The 18486-nt window shown below is 46.7% G+C and overlaps 1 long non-coding RNA gene and 1 other non-coding gene across 2 annotated transcripts; one reads left to right on the top strand and one right to left on the bottom strand.

Moving 5' to 3' along the window:
- The first annotated feature begins 695 nt into the window (after positions 1-695).
- Positions 696-7620, top strand: LOC148006227 (uncharacterized). The gene is made up of 2 exons (XR_015685903.1): positions 696-3258; positions 3326-7620. It is a non-coding gene; the product is annotated as an uncharacterized LOC148006227 (long non-coding RNA).
- Positions 7621-13769: 6149 nt separating this feature from the next.
- On the bottom strand, positions 13770-13840 carry LOC120102743 (small nucleolar RNA SNORD93). The gene has a single exon (XR_015687342.1). It is a non-coding gene; the product is annotated as a small nucleolar RNA SNORD93 (small nucleolar RNA).
- Between the last annotated feature and the right edge of the window lie 4646 nt (positions 13841-18486).

Raw genomic sequence — 18486 nt, 5'->3', positions numbered from 1 at the left:
CAAAATGAAACACGTCCATCTGCCAAATTTTATTTGTGTGAATTTAGAGTTGCTTCCAGCAGGTAATGGAACTTGATTAAACAAAGAACAAGTCGGGCAACTTTTTATAATTTCCTTGGCTTGTCACCAAGTTATAGAAAAAGTTTTCTTTAAGCTTCTACTATTTACATGATGCCTATTACATAATAGCATATATTTCTAAATTTTGAACAGAAGCATATGGGCTTTGAACTACTTTATATTTTCTGAATTATAACTTGCCATTCCTGATGTATATAAGGTTCTCACAGTACACGAAGAATCCAATTAATTCTTTATAAACAGTAGTTGCTTGTTCTTCAGGGTGCACGTTAATTTCTCCCAAAATGCTATTGCAAGCTCTTTGCCAATCCTCAGTGATTACCCACAATGAGGTAATTTCAGCATTAGTAAAAGTCACTACAATCTCTGCTGGGTTTATTCCTGGTAATTGGCAAAGTCTTAGTCTTCTTCTCATAATCAATTCAGAAACCTTTTCTATAAAGGTCTTTCATTCTTCCTTTATTTCTTTCTTTTCGGGAGCTGGGGATCGAACTCAGGGCCTTGTGCTTACTAGGCAAGCGCTCTACCACTGAGCTAAATCTCCAACCCGCCCTTTCTTTCTTTCTTTCTTTCTTTCTTTCTTTCTTTCTTTCTTTCTTCCTTTCTTTCTGTTTATGTACTAAAAAATATGCATCTAAAATATTATTGCCTGTGAGAGAATGAGTAAAATGCAACCTAGCTTTGGATCTAGGCGATCCATGTGCTCATCCTGTAATCTTTTTCCTACCAGAGCCAATTCTTCGGCTTCAGCTGATAATTTTCTTGTATAAACCTAAATCACCTTGTAAGGTTTGAAATAAATTACTTAAGTATTGAGTAGTTAACCCAATTATGGGCTGTAGTCAACTAGTCTCCCAGTAAAATTTCAAATAATAAAGTTTATAATTGGCATCTTCTGATCTGTACCTTTTGTGGCTAAATTTTCTGTAAACCTATTTTTATAATTAATAGACTCTCCTCTTTGTATCTTTTCCAGGAGCAATGTGTAATCCCCAATAAGGCAAAATTATTGTTACTTCATCAAACATATTTTTTAATAAGGCAACTCCATCTGGGTCAGCCAGCAAGATATCATCCTATGAATTTTAGATTGAGAAAACTATTAACAATTTACAAATTATTTGTAATGTCTGTTGTACAAAATATTGACAGAAGGTCAATGTCCACTGGTATCTCTTAGTTGGTTTTACATGGTTAAATGTGGGCAGAGTGAAAGCAAAGCTTTCTCTTGTTTCTCAAGGGCTATTGAGAAAAAACTATCTTTACTATTTGGGGGACTTTACCCCACATTAGATCATTTAGTCCCCAAATAAAGACAAAGCCAACAATACTAACCGGAAAGTATGAGAGCTGGGCAGACTTATCAACCTCTATGCTACTTTGTCTACTTCCCTGTCAATAACCCCAAAATATCACTTGCTGTGTTCTGCCTGGGCTGCTCCTATTCTAACTCTCTGCCCTTCATGGCCATAATCCACCTACACCATACAGGGTGCCTTCTTCCCTGAAAGCCCAGGAACTCAAGTCCTGCCTATCATTCTTCTGCTCAGCTACAGGCTGTAGGCATCTTGATTAACCAATCATGGATAACTTGGGGGGGGAGGTTTATACAACAAAATCTGGTATACATGAGGATCTGCCTGTATTGGAGCAACCAGATCCTGGGGCAAAGAATTTACTTGAATACAAGCAGCACCAGACCAACCCACTACAGTAGGGATTCCAGGTTGTAAGGAATCCATAGGCAGAATTACTTTATTGATTGTTCTCAGATCTGTCAGCATCCCTCATTTTCCATATTTATGACAAATATAGAATTCTAAAGGCTGGCAGAAATGTTGAGCCTTCAGCCGCTCTTGAACCAGGTATTAGTGCCTGTAATTTTTCCTTCTTTAAGGATCACTGCTCCACTCAAACAGGCTTGTCAGATAACCTTGTCTTAAATGGTAGGGTGGTTTGTATTCCTATTAGTGGTCTCCTTATAAATTTGGAGCCAACTTCTGCTGTGTTCTGTTTAAGGATAGCCCAGTCTGTAACTGTTTTGATAACATTTTTTAATACCTTCGTTTGAAACATCAATTTTACAGCTTGTCCCTGAAGTTGAAGGAATGCTAATCTATCCTTCCCACCGTTACAATACATCTCTTCCCCATAAATGGATGACTCTATGGCACATATGGCCTTAACCTTCCAGTCCGATATACTTAGTCCGTTTTAGACTTAGTTGTACCCTAGGAGCTGAGAAGACACCCTTTGAAGTAGCCAAGCTGGATTCTGAGAATCTTGTGGAACTGTCACATCTGCTCCTGTATCCATTAGGACTTCAATCTCAATCCCATCTGATGTAATCTCTTGTTCTATTAGAATTGCTCCACCCTTATTAAATGGTTTAGAGCAGTGCTGGCTGTCATTTCAGGCTTCAACGTTTTAGCTGTGGTCTAAACAGCCTTGCCTTGGCTGATAGGGAACACATGACTCACGTTTTTTGCAGGGTCCAGCAAACCTTTGTCAGTTTTCCAACAGTTGAGGAACATTTGTATCTCTGAATGATGCACATTCATAAGCCCTGTGCCTGATCCTTGTACATTTTATATATCCCAGGAAGCATCCTCCTCGACTTATATTAGAGAAAAACTTATCCTTAATGTAAGGTTTCCAGAATAACTGAAAGAAGAGCCCAGACTCAAACAGTATGCAAAGACAGCATTTGTTCTGCAGAAACGGCCAAGGGCCAACCATCCAAGCAAAATGGCGATGACTGCGGGAAGCTCGTTTTAGAGTCAGTTGGGGGTTCCTGGTTAGTGTTGAGTCACCTTCACCAGGATTGGTTGAGTTTATGGTATGGGATATTTGTATATTTCTTGTTGGTTTGTACCTCGAGAGAGGGAGAGATTGTTACCTTATAGGGACTCTTTCTTTTTTTGGTTCTTTTTTTCGGAGCTGGGGACCGAACCCAGGGCCTTGCGGTTGCTAGGCAAGCGCTCTACCACTGAGCTAAATCCCCAACCCCTATAGGGACTCTTTCATACCTGTTCTTAGTCCCTGGTCGGATGTCAGGGCAGTCGCTGATTGGCTGCCCTTTCTGTGTGGTTTCTACAAAAAGCTGTGCTGTACTTCTGGGAAACTGAAGTTTAAGGCCTAACGTGGCTTCCTGTTATAGAAAATGGAGTTAGAGGGGTTGGGGATTTAGCTCAGTGGTAGAGCGCTTGCCTAGCAACCGCAAGGCCCTGGGTTCGGTCCCCAGCTCCGAAAAAAAGAAAAAAAAAAAAGAAAAAAGAAAATGGAGTTAGGTCCTCTCAGGTACTGCTTGCCTTCAGCACTTTGAGCTGTGTGCCACAGCTAAAAGCAATGGGGACTCAAAGCACCGTTTGCAATTAATTGCCTGTCCAATCATAACTGAATTGGAACATTACATCCAATATCCTCAGTAGTTTTAATCCATAAATAAATACAGTGACGTTTGAAAGTCTAATCATTTTTTTTTGCATTCAGAATTAGCATTCTAAAGCTAAAGATTTAACTGAAACTCTTTAACTCTAGCACCTGATATTGCTCTATCTACAGCTTAGGTTACTTTGTAAACACTTAGTTTACACATTTGTTTCACATAGGCTGTGTTCAGCAGACTACCACTGCCTCCTGAAATCTCCTTAGAGCTAGTATCTCTTCTTTTGCCAACCAAATTCATTGTAACATTGAGTTTCTCTCATTTGTAGGTAACTTTTGTGAGTGGGAAAGTCATTGCCCGCTTTCTAATAGGCTTGGACTGCCATCCTGCAATCTTGCCACAAGTTGGTGTAGGATCCGATGGGGAGGTCCCACTCACGAAAACACAGAGACGGAGAGCAATGCAATCAAGCAAGAGGTTTAATGATCCAGTAAGCTGGGGCCGTCCTGCCCATAAGACAGTGGTGACCTCCCATAGCTAAAGTACACACTTTTTATACATCTGGGGTACAAGGAGCTTCTATTTGTAACTTGACGGTGAGCAGTAATCCCACATCATAACCGTCTTTATAAAACCTAAGGCCCCAAGTATATCCTTTCACCCATTCTTTGGCCATCTTTCCCGGCTCAGTGAAAGTGACACAGAGTGGGTGGCACCAGTTATAGGCACATTCCGGCACGGATACCCCACCAGGAACGTAGGGTTCCAAGGTATAGTTTGCTACTACCTTAATATAGTCCCAGCTCGAGGAGGGCTTCCAGGATGCCTCCCATGACATCTCGCATCCCCAATTTTTGCAAAAGAAGTCAGCCCCACCTCCACATTTAGGGTTGAGGGACCTGCCCCGGTGATACCCGGGGCAGACATAGAACTCCTGCATTTGGAGCATACTTCTCCAGTGGCCATTACAGCAGCCTCCCCACTGGGGCGTCCAGTGTGTCCATTTGTCTGAAGCGCAGGTTGTGGGAGCTGTCTGAAGGCCAGTATGTCCTTCCAGGTCCCAGTCTGTGGCCCTAACAGCCAGGGTACAGATGTCAGGGTACAGGTCCGGCCACCATGAGTTTGGTGTAGTGACCTTGGTTAAGCTCCACACCACATCACCGGCCCCATTTACCACCAGCCAGGCAAGGTTGCGTGGTTGGTGGGGGCTGGAGTCAGCAGGACACAAGGGGAGGGAGCTAAGGCACAGTACCAGTGCCAAGGGGAGGAACCACATCTTTGGACTTCCTGGTGATCATTAGTTTCAGGGGGTTCTCTGTGGCCTGGACTTTCCAGCTAGAGTGATCCTTTTCCTTATCCTCCATCGGGGGCAGGATGGGCTGCTTTCACATGTGAGGCGTGGATCCAGGTAGCTATCCCATCCACCTTAACAGCTGTTGGCGTAGTCAGCAGCACCAGGTAGGGCCCTTTCCAGTGGGGCTCAAGAGTCTGGGCTCGGTGTCGCCGCACGTATACTGAGTCTCTCACTTGGAAGTGATGTCTTAAGGGTCCCTGGCTTGTAGGCAGCTGCCCACTGTGACCATACTTCCTTCTGTACCACCTGTAGACCTTTCAAACTAAAACAGAGATCATTATTACTAGGACAGGTTGGTTCAATAGTGTCCCCCAGCAAGCTCAGGGGCACTGGGGTCCCATACAGGATCTGAAAAGGGTTAGACTAAAGCAGGAGGGGGTGTTCCTACCTCTTAATGAGGTCAGGGGATAGGAGCACCACCCAGTCTGTGCCAGTCTCCACGATCAATTTAGTCAAGGTCTCTTTTAGAGTTCTATTCATCCTCTCTACCTGTCCTGAACTTTGAGGTCTATAAATGCAATGAAGTTTCCAATCAACCTCTAGGTACTTGGCCACTCGTGGCTTACCTTAGGGCACCTCAAATTGGAGGAATATTTCTTCCAATATCTTCTTCACCACCACTGTGGCAGTTTCCTGCTTGGTGGGGAAGGTTTCTACCCATTCTGAAGAGGTGTCTATAAAGACTAGAAGGTGTTTATAGCCACACTTGCCTGGCTTTACCTCAGTGAAATCAACTTCCCAGTAGACTCCTGGCCTGTTGCCCCGGAATCTCCTGCCAGGGTCATTGTATGCAGGCATTCACTTTGACAGGGCCCACAGCTGTGAACTACCTGCTCCACCAGACATTTCAGTCCTGGAATGTAATACTTAGATCTTCTAAGGCTGATTGAGTTAATTTGCTTACTCCTAGGTGGGTGGGTTCACTGGTACATTTGTTTCGCCATTGTCTGTGCTTGTTCCTGTGGTAGGATTCTTTATCCTGACGGAGCAAAACCAGAGTTTTCTTTTCTGAGCAAAGCGTTATTGGGGTCCTCTGAAATAATTGCCAGGTCTTCAGCCGAGTACTGGAGTCTTGGCTCTGGTGGTTCGGGGTCCCAGACCATCATCACTCTTCTTGGAGGTTCAACTCCCAGCACCCGTAAGGCAACGGACAACTGCAGCTCCAATTCCAGGGGGATCTGATGCCCTCTTCTGGCTGCCATAAGCACTGCATGTACATGGCACAGACATGCAGGCAAAACAGATAAAAGTAAAAATTTTATAAATAAAGCCAAATTTCTCAAAAGATCTTTTATGTTAATATTGTAGCAAGATTCACGCTAGGGCTGATACACAGAAAACTAAATAATGGCACTGAATTCTACAGGTAAAAAAATTCTCATGTTCTCTATATGCAATGGGACTGCCTCAAAATTTATCTGTTTCCACTGTGAGGGGGACAAAGAAACCTAAAACCTTTGAAAGATCTCTGTAGGGAGACCCTCCCTCAAGTATCGAGAAGTCGAGGACCCCAGACACACAAGAGACCGATCTTGAATGTAATACGCAAAAGGTGAGGTTTATTATGGAGATCTCCGGACCAACACGTATCCCACGCAGGAGACAGAGGTATTGACCCCGGGTGGCTGGGAGAGGGGCTTTTTAAAGGGCCAGGCTGTGAGCCCCAGGGGATGAGGGGATGTCAAAGGGGGAATGCCAAAGATACCAGGAGTTACAGGACTGTCCGAGTTACAGGACTGTCCGATTGTTTTATGGCCCCGGGAGATGAGGGGATGCCAAAAGGTTTTATGGCCCCCTGGTTCCTGGAACATAGCTACTAAATCAGGAGAAGGGTTGGGTCCTCAGGTCCTCATTATTCCGAGAGCAAATCTTATCCCTTGTCCTGTCGGAGTAAATGTTTGTCAGAGTTGATGAAGCATCTGCATCTGAAACACATCTGGTTAGGCTTCGGGCCAGCCGGTTTCCTGGAATGCTCTCTGCAAGGCACAATGGGGGCTTAAACAAACTTCACAGGGGCAGAACAGCTACTCACACTGGTGATTAGTGTGTCAGCATTAGTTCTTCTGCAATTTCAGCCATCTGTCTTCCTGAGTCAGATCTTGTTGCTGTGTTTTGAGCTAATTTAAAATTCTATCTCTCGTTCCCCTCTTCTTCTACTAAGAAAATTCTAATCTTAGAATTTTAGTGTTAAGTTTCTCACTCAGCATCGCCAGTCATCCTAACTGACTGGTATTGTTGTCTTAGGACCATCAATTGAACAGCATTTACTTGGTGCTTGACAAAAGTAATCAACCTATTTGCTACATGTGGGCCAAAAATTAAAACCAGGCAAATTATTAATATCGGCCCGGCCAAGGCAGAGTAGGGTAGTCATCCAAGGGGACCGAGTAAACCAAGATTCGAACCAACCCTGTTGGGCGTCTCTATCCCTTTGCCTTTTGTCTAATCTTTCTCTGAGTTTCTGCATGGAGTCTCTCACTACTCCAGTATGGTCAGCATAGAAACAGCACTCTTCTTTAAGGGCAGCACATCCTTTAGAAATAATAAGTCTAAGCCCCTCTGAGTCTGAAGTACCACCTCCGATAGAGAAGTCAAAGATTTTTCTAAGTTAGTAATGGAGTTTTTTTAATATTTCTAAATCTTCATTAATGGCACTGTTGAGAGCATTAAGACTTTGTTGTCCAGTAGACAACGCAGCAGCTCCCGTCCCTACCCTGGCAGCAATGCCTACTCCTAACAGTATGGCAAGAGAGAGAGAAACGGGCTCTCGTTTGAATCTTTTAGGCGAGAGGTCGAACTCATCTTCAAAATCATCAGCAGAATGATAGTAAATCCTGGGGATTAATTGTATTAGCACGCAGAAATCCATTGCTGGCCTGAACACACTTGTGGACACACATGGGGTGAGTCCGGTATTGCATGCCCACCATCGATTATGCCCTGGTACTAAGTAGTGGGTGGTTGCTGTCTTAAACCCAATTACTGTTTGGTTACACAGATGTTTGTGGGAGCCTGGCGGGGTTCCCAAGCAGAGTCCCGATCCAGATACCTCAGTTAAGGTTAGTTTTTTTTTCTGTCCCCCAGGAGCATGAATGATGGGTAGTGACATTATAGAAAGTGTCATCCATGGCTATCTCTTCATAATAAGGGGGGACTACACTCAAACACAGCCAACAAGATTCGGTGGTGGGTGGACTCGTATCATTTAAAGCATGGAAGGCACCCTCGACCAAATTGAGCAGTCTTCGGCCGGTAGAGGGTTCAGAGTGGGGAAGGGGGGTCACAGAAGCTAGAGCATCTGAAGGGGAGGTCGACATCAATGCAGGTAAGGCTCGTGCACGTGTTTCCCGAAGAACCTGGTTAGGTCCTATGGGCATGGGGGATGGATTGGTAAAAGTCAGCTTAATCCTTACGATAAGTCCAGGATCTTTTCCCACAGCGTCTAGCCGCAGTCCCCAGCAGTTTCCTCTAAGCCAGCTCCGATGGTTGCGTCTTCCTGAGTCAGTGAATCTTATGACTATGGGGTTGCAGTACTTGTTCTTACAGGGGCCGTTGGGGCTGTTCCAACGGCGCCTGTTGCTATGGGCACACCCGCTTTCTGAATATTTGGAGCTGTCTCTCTCCCCGTGATTAGGGCGGTCATAGCTACTGTTCCTTCTTACTGTAATTAAATCCCATGTGGAAGTGGGGTTCCAGTAAGCCTCACCAGTAGTCTCGCAACCCCATGCAGCACAGAAAAAGTCGGGGGCTCGGTAGAATTGTCCTGAGCACCCAAAAGTGCTTCCTATCCCGTTTGGGACACATTGCTCTTCAGCTGGTGGTTTTGAAAGATCAGAGTGGTCGGGGATATCCCAAGTGAGTGATCCGGCCGCCAGTTTACAGATATCTGGAGTTAGGTCTGGCCACCAGGTCCATGGAGGGTGCACTGCCGTGATGGACCATATAGGGTTCCCCTCCTCATTAATTACCTCCCAAGTCTGCTGTACTGGGGCATGGGGATTGTTGTCCTGACTCTCGGTTACGCTGGCGGTATAGACGAAGCTTAAGAGGACTATGAGTCTTTCCCAGGATCCACTCATCTGTAGCTGAATTTGTGGCCTTTTTCACGTGGGAAGCGTGGATCCAGGCAGAGATCCCTTCAACCTTGACTATGTATGGTCCTTTCTACCTAGGCTCGAGGTTCCTGGTTCGGTGCCTGCGTACTAAGACAGTGTCACCAACCTGGAACTGGTGGGGGACTCGGGTGTCTCCCGCTTCAGAGGCCTCTCTCAGCTCATTCCAGACCTGTTGTCTAACCGTCTCGAGGGCCTTTATGGGAACATGTAAGGATTGAGAAAGAATAACATCAGAATCAAACACACTCCCGGCCTCAGTGAGTGGCGGTGGCCCTCCGTGGAGAATTTCGAAAGGGATCAGTTTACACCTGCCTGGGGAGTTCCGAACTCGGAACAGGGCGAAGGGGAGGAGGGCCAACCAATCGCTTCCGCCGATCTCTAAGGCTAATTTTGTCAGGATCTCTTTTAGAGTTCTATTCATCCTCTCTACCTGTCCTGAACTCTGGGGTCTGTATGCACAATGTAATTTCCAGTTAATCCCCAATTGCCTGGCCAATCCCTGACTCACCTGGGCAACGAAGGCGGACCCATTGTCCGACCCTATTACCTTGGGTACTCCAAACCTCGGAAAGATCTCTTCTAAAATCTTCTTGGCCATCACACTGGCCATCTCCTTTTTCGTGGGGAATGCTTCTACCCATCCCGAGAAGGTGTTTATAAAAAATTGTAAATATCTGTTACCGTACTTGGTAGGTTTTATTTCGGTAAAGTACACTTCCCAGTGAACTCCCGGCCGGTCTCCTCAGAGCCTTTTTCCTGTAGTTCCTTTATAGGCTCCTGCATTCACTAAAGCGCAGGCTTTACACTGCTGAACAATCTCTTGAGTCATCTTTTGGAGCCCCAGTACATAGAACCTGGAAGCTTTGACTGTGTCTATTAATTAGTCTTTTTGTCCCCAGATGGGTGATATAATGCAAATTGGCCACATACTCACGGCCCTCAGCTTGGGTTAGGATCAGTTTTCCTTCAACTGTCACCTTCCTTCCTCCGGGGATGCTTGGCCTGGGTCCCAGTTCTGATGCAATCTTCTGGGAATCTTCCGGTGGGTATTGGAACTCGATCTCATCTTGAGTTGTACACATGGGCAGGATCTGGACTCCTTGGGCTGCTCGCTTAGCCACTACATCTGCCGTCCTATTCCCCCTAGCTACGGAGTCGTGTGACCTTTGGTGGCCAAGGCAATGTATTATGGCCACCTTTTCTGGAAGGTGGATGGCTTCGAGGAGGCTAAAGATTTCTTCTCTATTTTTTAACGTCCTTTCTTGACGTCAGCAGCCCCCTCTGCCTATAAATGACCCCGTGTACGTGGGCAGTGGCAAAAGCGTATCTACTGTCTGTGTAGATGTTCATAACCTTCCTTTCTGCCAGCCGCAGGGCTTGGATCAGGGCTATCAGCTCTGCCTTCTGCGCTGTTCCTTCTGGTAATTTGCTGGCCCAAATGGTCTTTTTCCTGTCCACTACTGCTGCCCCAGCCATCCGTTTACCTTCGACCACAAAGCTGCTGCCATCAGTGAACCAAGTGGGTCTTCCTGGCTGGGGTTGATCCGTCAGGTCCTGTCGTATCCCGGTCTCTTCAGACAGGATGTCAGAGCAAACATGTACCGGTTTTGTGTCCTCAGTCTCTGGCAACAGGGTGGCTGGATTTAGGATGGCTGGAGGGGCAAAAATGATTCTCTCAGTCAGTAACAGGCTCTGGTAGTGGGTCATGCAGGCATTGGTCATCCATCGATCTGGTGGTTGTCTGATGATGCTTTCTAGGGCATGAGGTGCTACCACAGTCATGGTTTGTCCCAAGATTAGTTTGTCAGCATCCTTAACTAGCAGGGCCACAGCTGCTATAGCTTTTAGGCAAGAGGGCCAGCCGCTGGCCACTGGATCTAGTTTCTTCAACAGGTAGGCCACCGGCCTTTTCCAAGTTCCCAAAGCCTGTGTCAGCACTCCACGAGCCACCCCAGCTCTCTTGTCCACAAACAGGACAAATGGTTAGGTTAAATCAGGGAGGGTTAAGGCTGGGGCAGTCAGTAGGGCCTTTTTAATGTTGTCAAAGGCCTGTTGTTGTTCCTCAGTCCAGACAAATGGTGCCTTTTCTTTAGTCAGGGGGCACAGGGGGGCAGCCAGGGTGGCAAACCCTGGGATCCAAAGTCTGCAAAACCCAGCAGTGCCCAGAAACTCTTACTTGCCGTGGAGTGGTTGGTGTCGGGATCTGAGTCACTGTCTGCTTCCTGGCTTCAGTGAGCCAGCGTTTCCCATCCCTAATGACATACCCTAAATAGACAATCTCAGTCTGACACAATTGAGCCTTCTTGGCGGACGCCCGATACCCCAAGTCGCTCAGTTCCTTTGATACAGTCCGATTCCGATTCCGCCGCTAGGAGCAAATCATCTATGAACTGAAGCAGGGTTAAATGGGGATTCTCAGCTCTAAATGGGGCCAAATCAGGTGGAGGGCCTCGTCAAAGATGGTGGGTGAGTTTTTGAATCCCTGAGGTAATGTGGTCCAGGTTAGTTGGCCAGCCTTTCCTGTTTCTAGGTCTCTCCATTCAAAGGCAAAGATAGGCTGGCTGGAGGGATGTAGTCTGAGACAGAAGAAGGCATCTTTTAAATCCAGGACGGAATACCAGGCTCTCTCCGGAGGCAGTGAGCTGAGGAGGTTGTATGGATTAGGCACCGTCAGGTGGATGTCCTGAACCCTTTTATTGACTTCTCTTAAGTCTTGGACAGGCCTATAGTCATTAGTCCCTGGTTTCTCTACAGGAAGAAGTGGGGTGTTCCATGGGGATTGGCATGGAACCAGGATGCCTTGTTCTAACAGTCTCTGTATGTGTGGCCTGATGCCTTCCCTGGCTTCCTTGCTCATGGGATATTGTCGTACCCCAATAGGGGTAGCATCTGTCTTTAACATTACCACCACAGGGGGGAACTTTACTGCCTTCCCCATACCTCCAGTTTCTGCCCGGGCCTTGGGGAATTTAGCCAGCCAACCTTGAACCTTTGAGTGCTTTTGTGTCTCTTTTTGCTCATGCATCCGATATTCCTCTTCTAATCTTAAGGTCAAGGTGAGAGTAGATGGAGTGTCCCAGGATACCATTCGTCCTCTCTGAGTGAACTTAATCTGGGCCTTAAGTTTAGTCAGCAAGTCTCTACCCAGCAAGGGGGTCGGGCACTCAGGTATCACCAGGAAGGAGTGGGACACCTGTCCCCTGCCAAGGTCTACTGTCCGAGAAGTGGTCCAGGGATACAATCTCTGTCCAGTAGTTCCTACAACCAAGGAGCTTTTGCCCTTAAGTTTTCCTAATGGCTCTTTTACCACCGAGTGTTCCGCTCTGGTGTCAATCAAGAAATACATAGGGGTCCCCTCCACTCTCAACGTTACCCTAGGCTTGGGGACGGGGTCCGAGCCCCATCCCCTCTAATCATCTCCCAGTGTCAAAACCTTGGGGTCCCTGCTCCTCTTTTCAGGATATTCTATGGCCCAACGGCCTTGTTTCTTACAGTATGCACATTGGTCCCTTCCCAAGGAGGGTCTTGGAATCCTTTTTCGGTCTTCTGGCCTCACCCCTTGTCTACCTGTCTAACCACCCCCCTCTCTCTCCTCCTCTGTCTCTCACTACTGCGGCTAGGATCTTAGTCAGATTCCTCTATCGCCTTTGATCTTGTATATCCTCTCTCCTCTCTTTTCTCTCTCCTGCTTTTCTTCTTCTGTCTCCCTCTTATGATATACTTTCTCAGCTTCCTTTACTAAATCTCTCAGGCTATAATCTTGCAGCCCTTCTATTCTCTGGAGCTTTCGTCTGATGTCAGGGGCCGACTGCCCTATGAATGCCATAGTCACTGCTGCCTGCTGCCCTTCTCATAAGGGGTCAAAAGGAGTATATCTCCTGTAGGCTTCCATAAGCCGTTCTAGGAACACAGGGTGGCTCGGCAGGCCCCTGCATCACTTCTCTTACCTTGGCCCCTCTGAGACCTGCCACTAGAGCCCAGCGGGAGGTGGTTAGCCACTCCCTACCTTCTGCCGTGTTGAAGTCCCAGTCGGGTCAGTTGAGGGGTTGGGTCCTCAGGTCCTCATTATTCCGAGAGCAAATCTTATCCCTTGTCCTGTCGGAGTAAATGTTTGTCAGAGATGATAAAGCATCTGCATCTGAAACACATCTGGTTAGGCTTCGGGCCAGCCGGTTTCCTGGAATGCTCTCTGCAAGGCACAGTGGGGCTTAAACAAACTTCACAGGGGCAGAACAGCTACTCACATTGGTGATTAGTGTGTCAGCATTAGTTCTTCTGCAATTTTAACCACCTGTCTTCCTGAGTCAGATCTTGTTGCTGTGTTTTGAGCTAATTTAAAATTCTATCTTTCACCTTTTCTCTCCACACGGCTGCTTACCTTCTCTTCTGGAAGTTGAACCAGTTCACCTCAGACTCCAGAGCTTCAGAAGAAACACCAGAGGTGATTAGACCCGAAACCATTAGAGAATACAGCAACACGCCGACGTGCAGACGATGCTGACATTACCAGTCTTTGTATAAACAGAATCCTTACAGCACTACCCAGCACGCTGGGTACGTCTACTCAGGAATGTTTTAACAAGACTTTAAATGCAAAGCCATCTCTCTAAGTATTAATCCACGCACCAGTACTCCCATTGATTATTTATTGAGTGTGCACACAGGTGTGCTAGCACACATGACGTCCAAGAAGAACTTGGACAGTTGGCTCTCTCCACCAGACCCCAGAATCAAAGGCACTGCTAAGCCCTCTCACTACAGTCCCCAAGCCCCTCATCTAATTTAAAAAGACGTGGGTGGGGTGACTGCATTAAATTCCTGCCTGTTCTGTTGGCCTCAGGTAAATCCTTTAACCCATCACAGCAGCATATCCAGTCAGGTTAGAGTCCTCATCCTTGGCCAAGAACTGTTTCTGGGATTATGCCTGGAAAGTCAAATCTTCCCATCTGACACATACCTTGAATTCATTATCATCCTGGACACAGCGCCGGCCACATCTGCTCCAAAAAAAAAAAAAAAAAAAGTCAGCAATGCAACATGTACCACGTCAGAGCTTTTTATATTAAGGACCTTTCTGGTGGCTACATTTGATGTTGTAAATCCTAACTCTGAGGAGCATTTACTCCAGCACAGGGCTCTGACCTTCACACTGCTGACAGCTGGGAGTCTGTTTTATTCCCTCTGGGATAACCTTCTGACTAAATCCACCTCAGAGGCATAGGTTCTTAATGTTTACAGACAAAAAACACTAGCTATACAATTCTGTTAGGAAAATTGAACGACTTTCTTTGATTTCGAAACCAGAAGCAGCACCAGATGTGTCTGCTGAGGCTGAACAGGGAAGGGAAATGATTCTTAACCTTAGAAAGTGGTCCACTCCAGGCACAGACTTCTGTGTAACTGGCTCAACAAAAAACTAGCCTCTAAAGGAAAGAAAACTGCCACCCAGGGAACTTGTTTACAAGAGCCCACGAGCCTGTTTTCCTTCTTAAATGTCCTTCACCAGGTACGGTGGCTTATATCCATAAGTGCCAATACTTACGGTCTTAGAGCAGAAATATTCTCTGGGCCAGCATGAGAATCTGTCTCAATAATCAAATAATCTTTTATTTTATATGGGTACACTGTCTTCACATAGACCAGAAGAGGGCATCAAGTCCCATTGCAGATTATTGTAAGCCAACATGTGGTTGCTGGGAATTGAACTCAGGATCTCTGGAAGAGCTGTCAGTACTCTTGTTTTTTGTTTTTTTTTTTTTGTTTTGTTTTGTTTTGTTTTTGGAGCTGGGGACCGAACCCAGGGCCTTGCGCTTCCTAGGTAAGCGCTCTACCACTGAGCTAAATCCCCAGCCCCAAAACTGTCAGTACTCTTAACCTCTGAGCCATCTCTCCAGCCCTGATATTTAATTTTTTTTCTTCTTTTTTTCAGAGCTGGGGACCGAACCCAGGGCCTTGCGTTTGCTAGGCAAGCGCTCTACCACTGAGCTAAATTCCCAACCCCCTGATATTTAATTCTTAATTGATGTTGCAACCAGCCACCTAATAAACAAGGACACCAAGGTGCTCACTAAACACCTATACCGGTGTTAGGAATCATGATTCCTAAATCATGGCTTAGAAGTTGCCTTGCTCAAGTGCAAATCCAGAAATTCAGATTTCTCCAAGGATCCAAAACCCAGATAGGCTGGGTCTGTGTCAGCGGAAGGGAAATGAGGATCTGTAGGCAGAGGTCCCTGATAAACTAGCTCGTAGTTATCGGTTCTGAAGATACTTTCAAACCTTAAAACAAGCACAAAGCAAAAAAAGCCCAAGCGGCAGTTGAAGGACACGTGCGGCGAGGACGCGCCTGCGTGGGCAAAATTTACCTCCGTCCTTGCTAACATTGGCATTATCCTGCTTCTTGCTACTTTTTGATCTCTGATTTCATCCGCTTCACAAATAGGCGATGTCCCCGTCGCCGGACTACCGGACAGGCGAGAGCCCCGCGTGTGCCCAGGCCCCGGGGCCCCACCCCGGAGGTAACAAATCCGGGCTGCATGAGATCGATCGCCTGTTCCACACCGAAGGGACGCGCAAGGGCAGGGACTGGCGCGAGGGGCGAGCGTCGTGGGGACCCCCGAGGCCACATGGTGGGATCTTGCGATCCGCCTTGGGAACAAATCCGGACTGCATGAGTCCTATCGCCTGTTCCACCCCGACGGTACGCTCACGGACAGGACCGGCGCGCAGGGTGAGCGCCGTGGGGACCTCCGGGGCCAAGTGGTGGGATCTTGCGATTCTCAAGGCGGACCTTCCTTACCAAAACGCGCCGCGGCGGAAAAGCAGGGTGCTAGGGCGGGACTGAGTTTAAAACGGACCGGACATTGAGCTCTCGGGCTCAGCCAACCAGAGTGGCCCAGAGCCCCTCCTGCCCGCCCCTTCCCCGGGTCCCGCCTGACTCCTGCACGGGCCATCGTGCGCCCCCTGGCGGCACCAGAGCTCCCAATCGGTCCCTACCCCAGGGCAGCTGTCCCACTCTCTACCCTGACTGCAGTCTGTCACCTCCCTGAAGGTTAGAAAGGAGATGATCTTGGTGTCACAGCAGTGTGGGGATTTCTTTTTCTTCTCCCCGTGCTTCTTAAAGTCATATACTGAATTTGGTACTATTCCACACCCTTCTGTGCTTGTTTTCATTTGAAGACCTATGTCTAATGGATTTGCTCCTCTTCAGGAAACGGTAGGGGTTGGGGATTTAGCTCAGTGGTAGAGCGCTTGCCTAGCAAGGGCAAGGCCCTGGGTTCGGTCCCCAGCTCCGAAAAAAAGAAAAAAAAAAAAAAGGAAACGGTAACATTACGTTGATGTGGAGTGGACTGTCTTAAGAGGGCTGGTGCAAGGGGAGGACCCCATGCCTAGAAATCCCACTACTGCCTGTGCACTTCCAATGCTGGCCAAGATCTGTAAACATCCTGCCCTGGAGCCCTTCTGTGACCCCGGAGGCATCTGTGCCTGACACAATCAGGCTGGCCTATTTGGGGTTTTGTCTATTTTGTTTTGTTTTGTTTTTGTTTTTGTTTGCCCCCCACACACACACACACACAATGTTTCTCCCTGTAGTCTTGGCTGTCCTGGCACGTTCTCTTAAATCAGCCTGGGCTTGAACTCAGAGAACTTTTGTTTAAAGAAAAGACTTCAAAAAATACAAAATTGTGTCTGTCTATGATTCTGCATGTATGTATTCTGTACCTGAGGAGTCTAGAAGAGCCCAGAAGAGGGTGTCAGCGACTTGCAGTTGGACTTAACAGACAGCTGTTAGCTACCTGAATTGGGTGCTGGGAACTACATTCAGGTCCTCTGCAAGAGCAGTGCACTCTTTAAGCCAAACCATCTTTCTAGCCCTGTAAAAACAAAAGCAAACCTATCAAGAGACCAAAACCCCCATTTAATTCCGGTCACAAGTAACCCGCCATTTATATCTCTTTATAGCAACAGCCTTCAAAGGACTTGTCTACCCTTCATGCTTACAAGAGTCACCAGCTACCATGGAAGTGACAACTAATACACCATCATTGTGTCACTTACACATTTCTCAAAAGGCCTGGACCCCAGACCCAACTCATCCATGGCTTATGGAAATGCAAGATGGAGTATTTGGAAGACAGTGGGTAGTTTCTTATGATATTAACCATACTTTCAAAGTGAGATCCAGCATTTCTGTTCCTTCATATTTATCCACGGGAGACAGACTTATGCAGAAAACATGCAGAAATGTTTTTTTTTCTTTTTTTCGGAGCTGGGGACCGAACCCAGGGCCTTGTGCTTGCTAGGCAAGCGCTCTACCACTGAGCTAAATCCCCAACCCTGCAGAAATGTTTTTATCAGCTTTATTCATCATTGCAAAACCTGAGAACAGCCAAGGAGAGAACAGAGAAACTGTCCAAACAATGGAATATCATCAGCATTGAACAGAAATTATTTATCAAGTCCCTGAACATCAGTATATTACTAAATGAAAGAACGCGATCTAAAAAAGCTACATTTTATGTGGTTCAAATAACAGGACATTTAGGTAAACTTCTGAGGTAAAGGTAGGAAGAACAAGAGTTCAAGGCAACCCGGTGTGGTAGTGCATGATTTCAGAATTAAGAAGGCAGAGACATGTGGAGCTCTGTGGGTTCAAGGCTAGCCTGGTCTACATAGTGAGACCCTATTTCAGAAAAATTAGTTCAAGGCAGCCTTATTTACTTAGTTTGAACCTAACCTGGGCTACATGAGACCCTATTGTCAAAAACAAACAAACAAAAGATAAATAAAATAAAAATTTTGGGGGCCGGACAGATGGCTCAGCAGTCAAGAGCACTGACTGCTCTTCCAGAGGTCCTGAGTTCAATTCCCAGCAATCACATGGTGGCTCACAACCATCTGTAATAGGATCCAATGCTGTCTTCTGGTGTGTCTGAAGACAGTTACAGTGTACTCATATAAATAAAATAAATCTTTAAAAAAATAAAAAAGTAAAAATTTTGGTATGGTGGGAGAGACACATCTATAACCCAAGCACGCTAGAGAACAAGGCAGGAGAATTGAGAGGTCCAGCCTTGGCAGGACTAAGGGCTTCTCCTTCCATTGATGCCCAACAAGGCCATCCTCTGCTACATGTGCATCTGGAGCCATGGGTCTGTCCATGTGTACTCTTTGGGTAGTGGTTTAGTCCCTTGGAGCTCTGCTGTTGGTGTTGTTGTTATTATGGGGTTGCAAGCCCCTTCAGGTCCTTCAGTTCTTTCTCTAACTCCTCCAACAGGGGTCCTGTTCACAGTACAGTGGTTTGCTGCCAGCATTTGCCTCTGTATTTGACATGCTCTGGTAAAGCCCCTCAGGAGACAGCTATATCAGGCTCCTGTCACCATGAACTTCTCAGCTTCATGAATATTGTCTAGTTTTGGTGGTTGTATATATATGGGCTGGATCCACAAGTGGGGCAGACTCTGAATGACCATTGCTTCAGTCTCTGCTCCAAACTTTGTCTCCATAGCCCCTCATAAGGATATTTTTGTTCTCCCTTTTAAGAAGGA

Source organism: Rattus norvegicus, chromosome 4 (assembly GCF_021556685.1).
Source record: "Rattus norvegicus strain SHRSP/BbbUtx chromosome 4, alternate assembly SHRSP_T2T, whole genome shotgun sequence".
In the NCBI taxonomy this organism is placed as follows: domain Eukaryota; kingdom Metazoa; phylum Chordata; class Mammalia; order Rodentia; family Muridae; genus Rattus; species Rattus norvegicus.
Note: the sequence above shows the minus strand (reverse complement) of the source record. Positions and strands in the feature narration are given on the sequence as shown.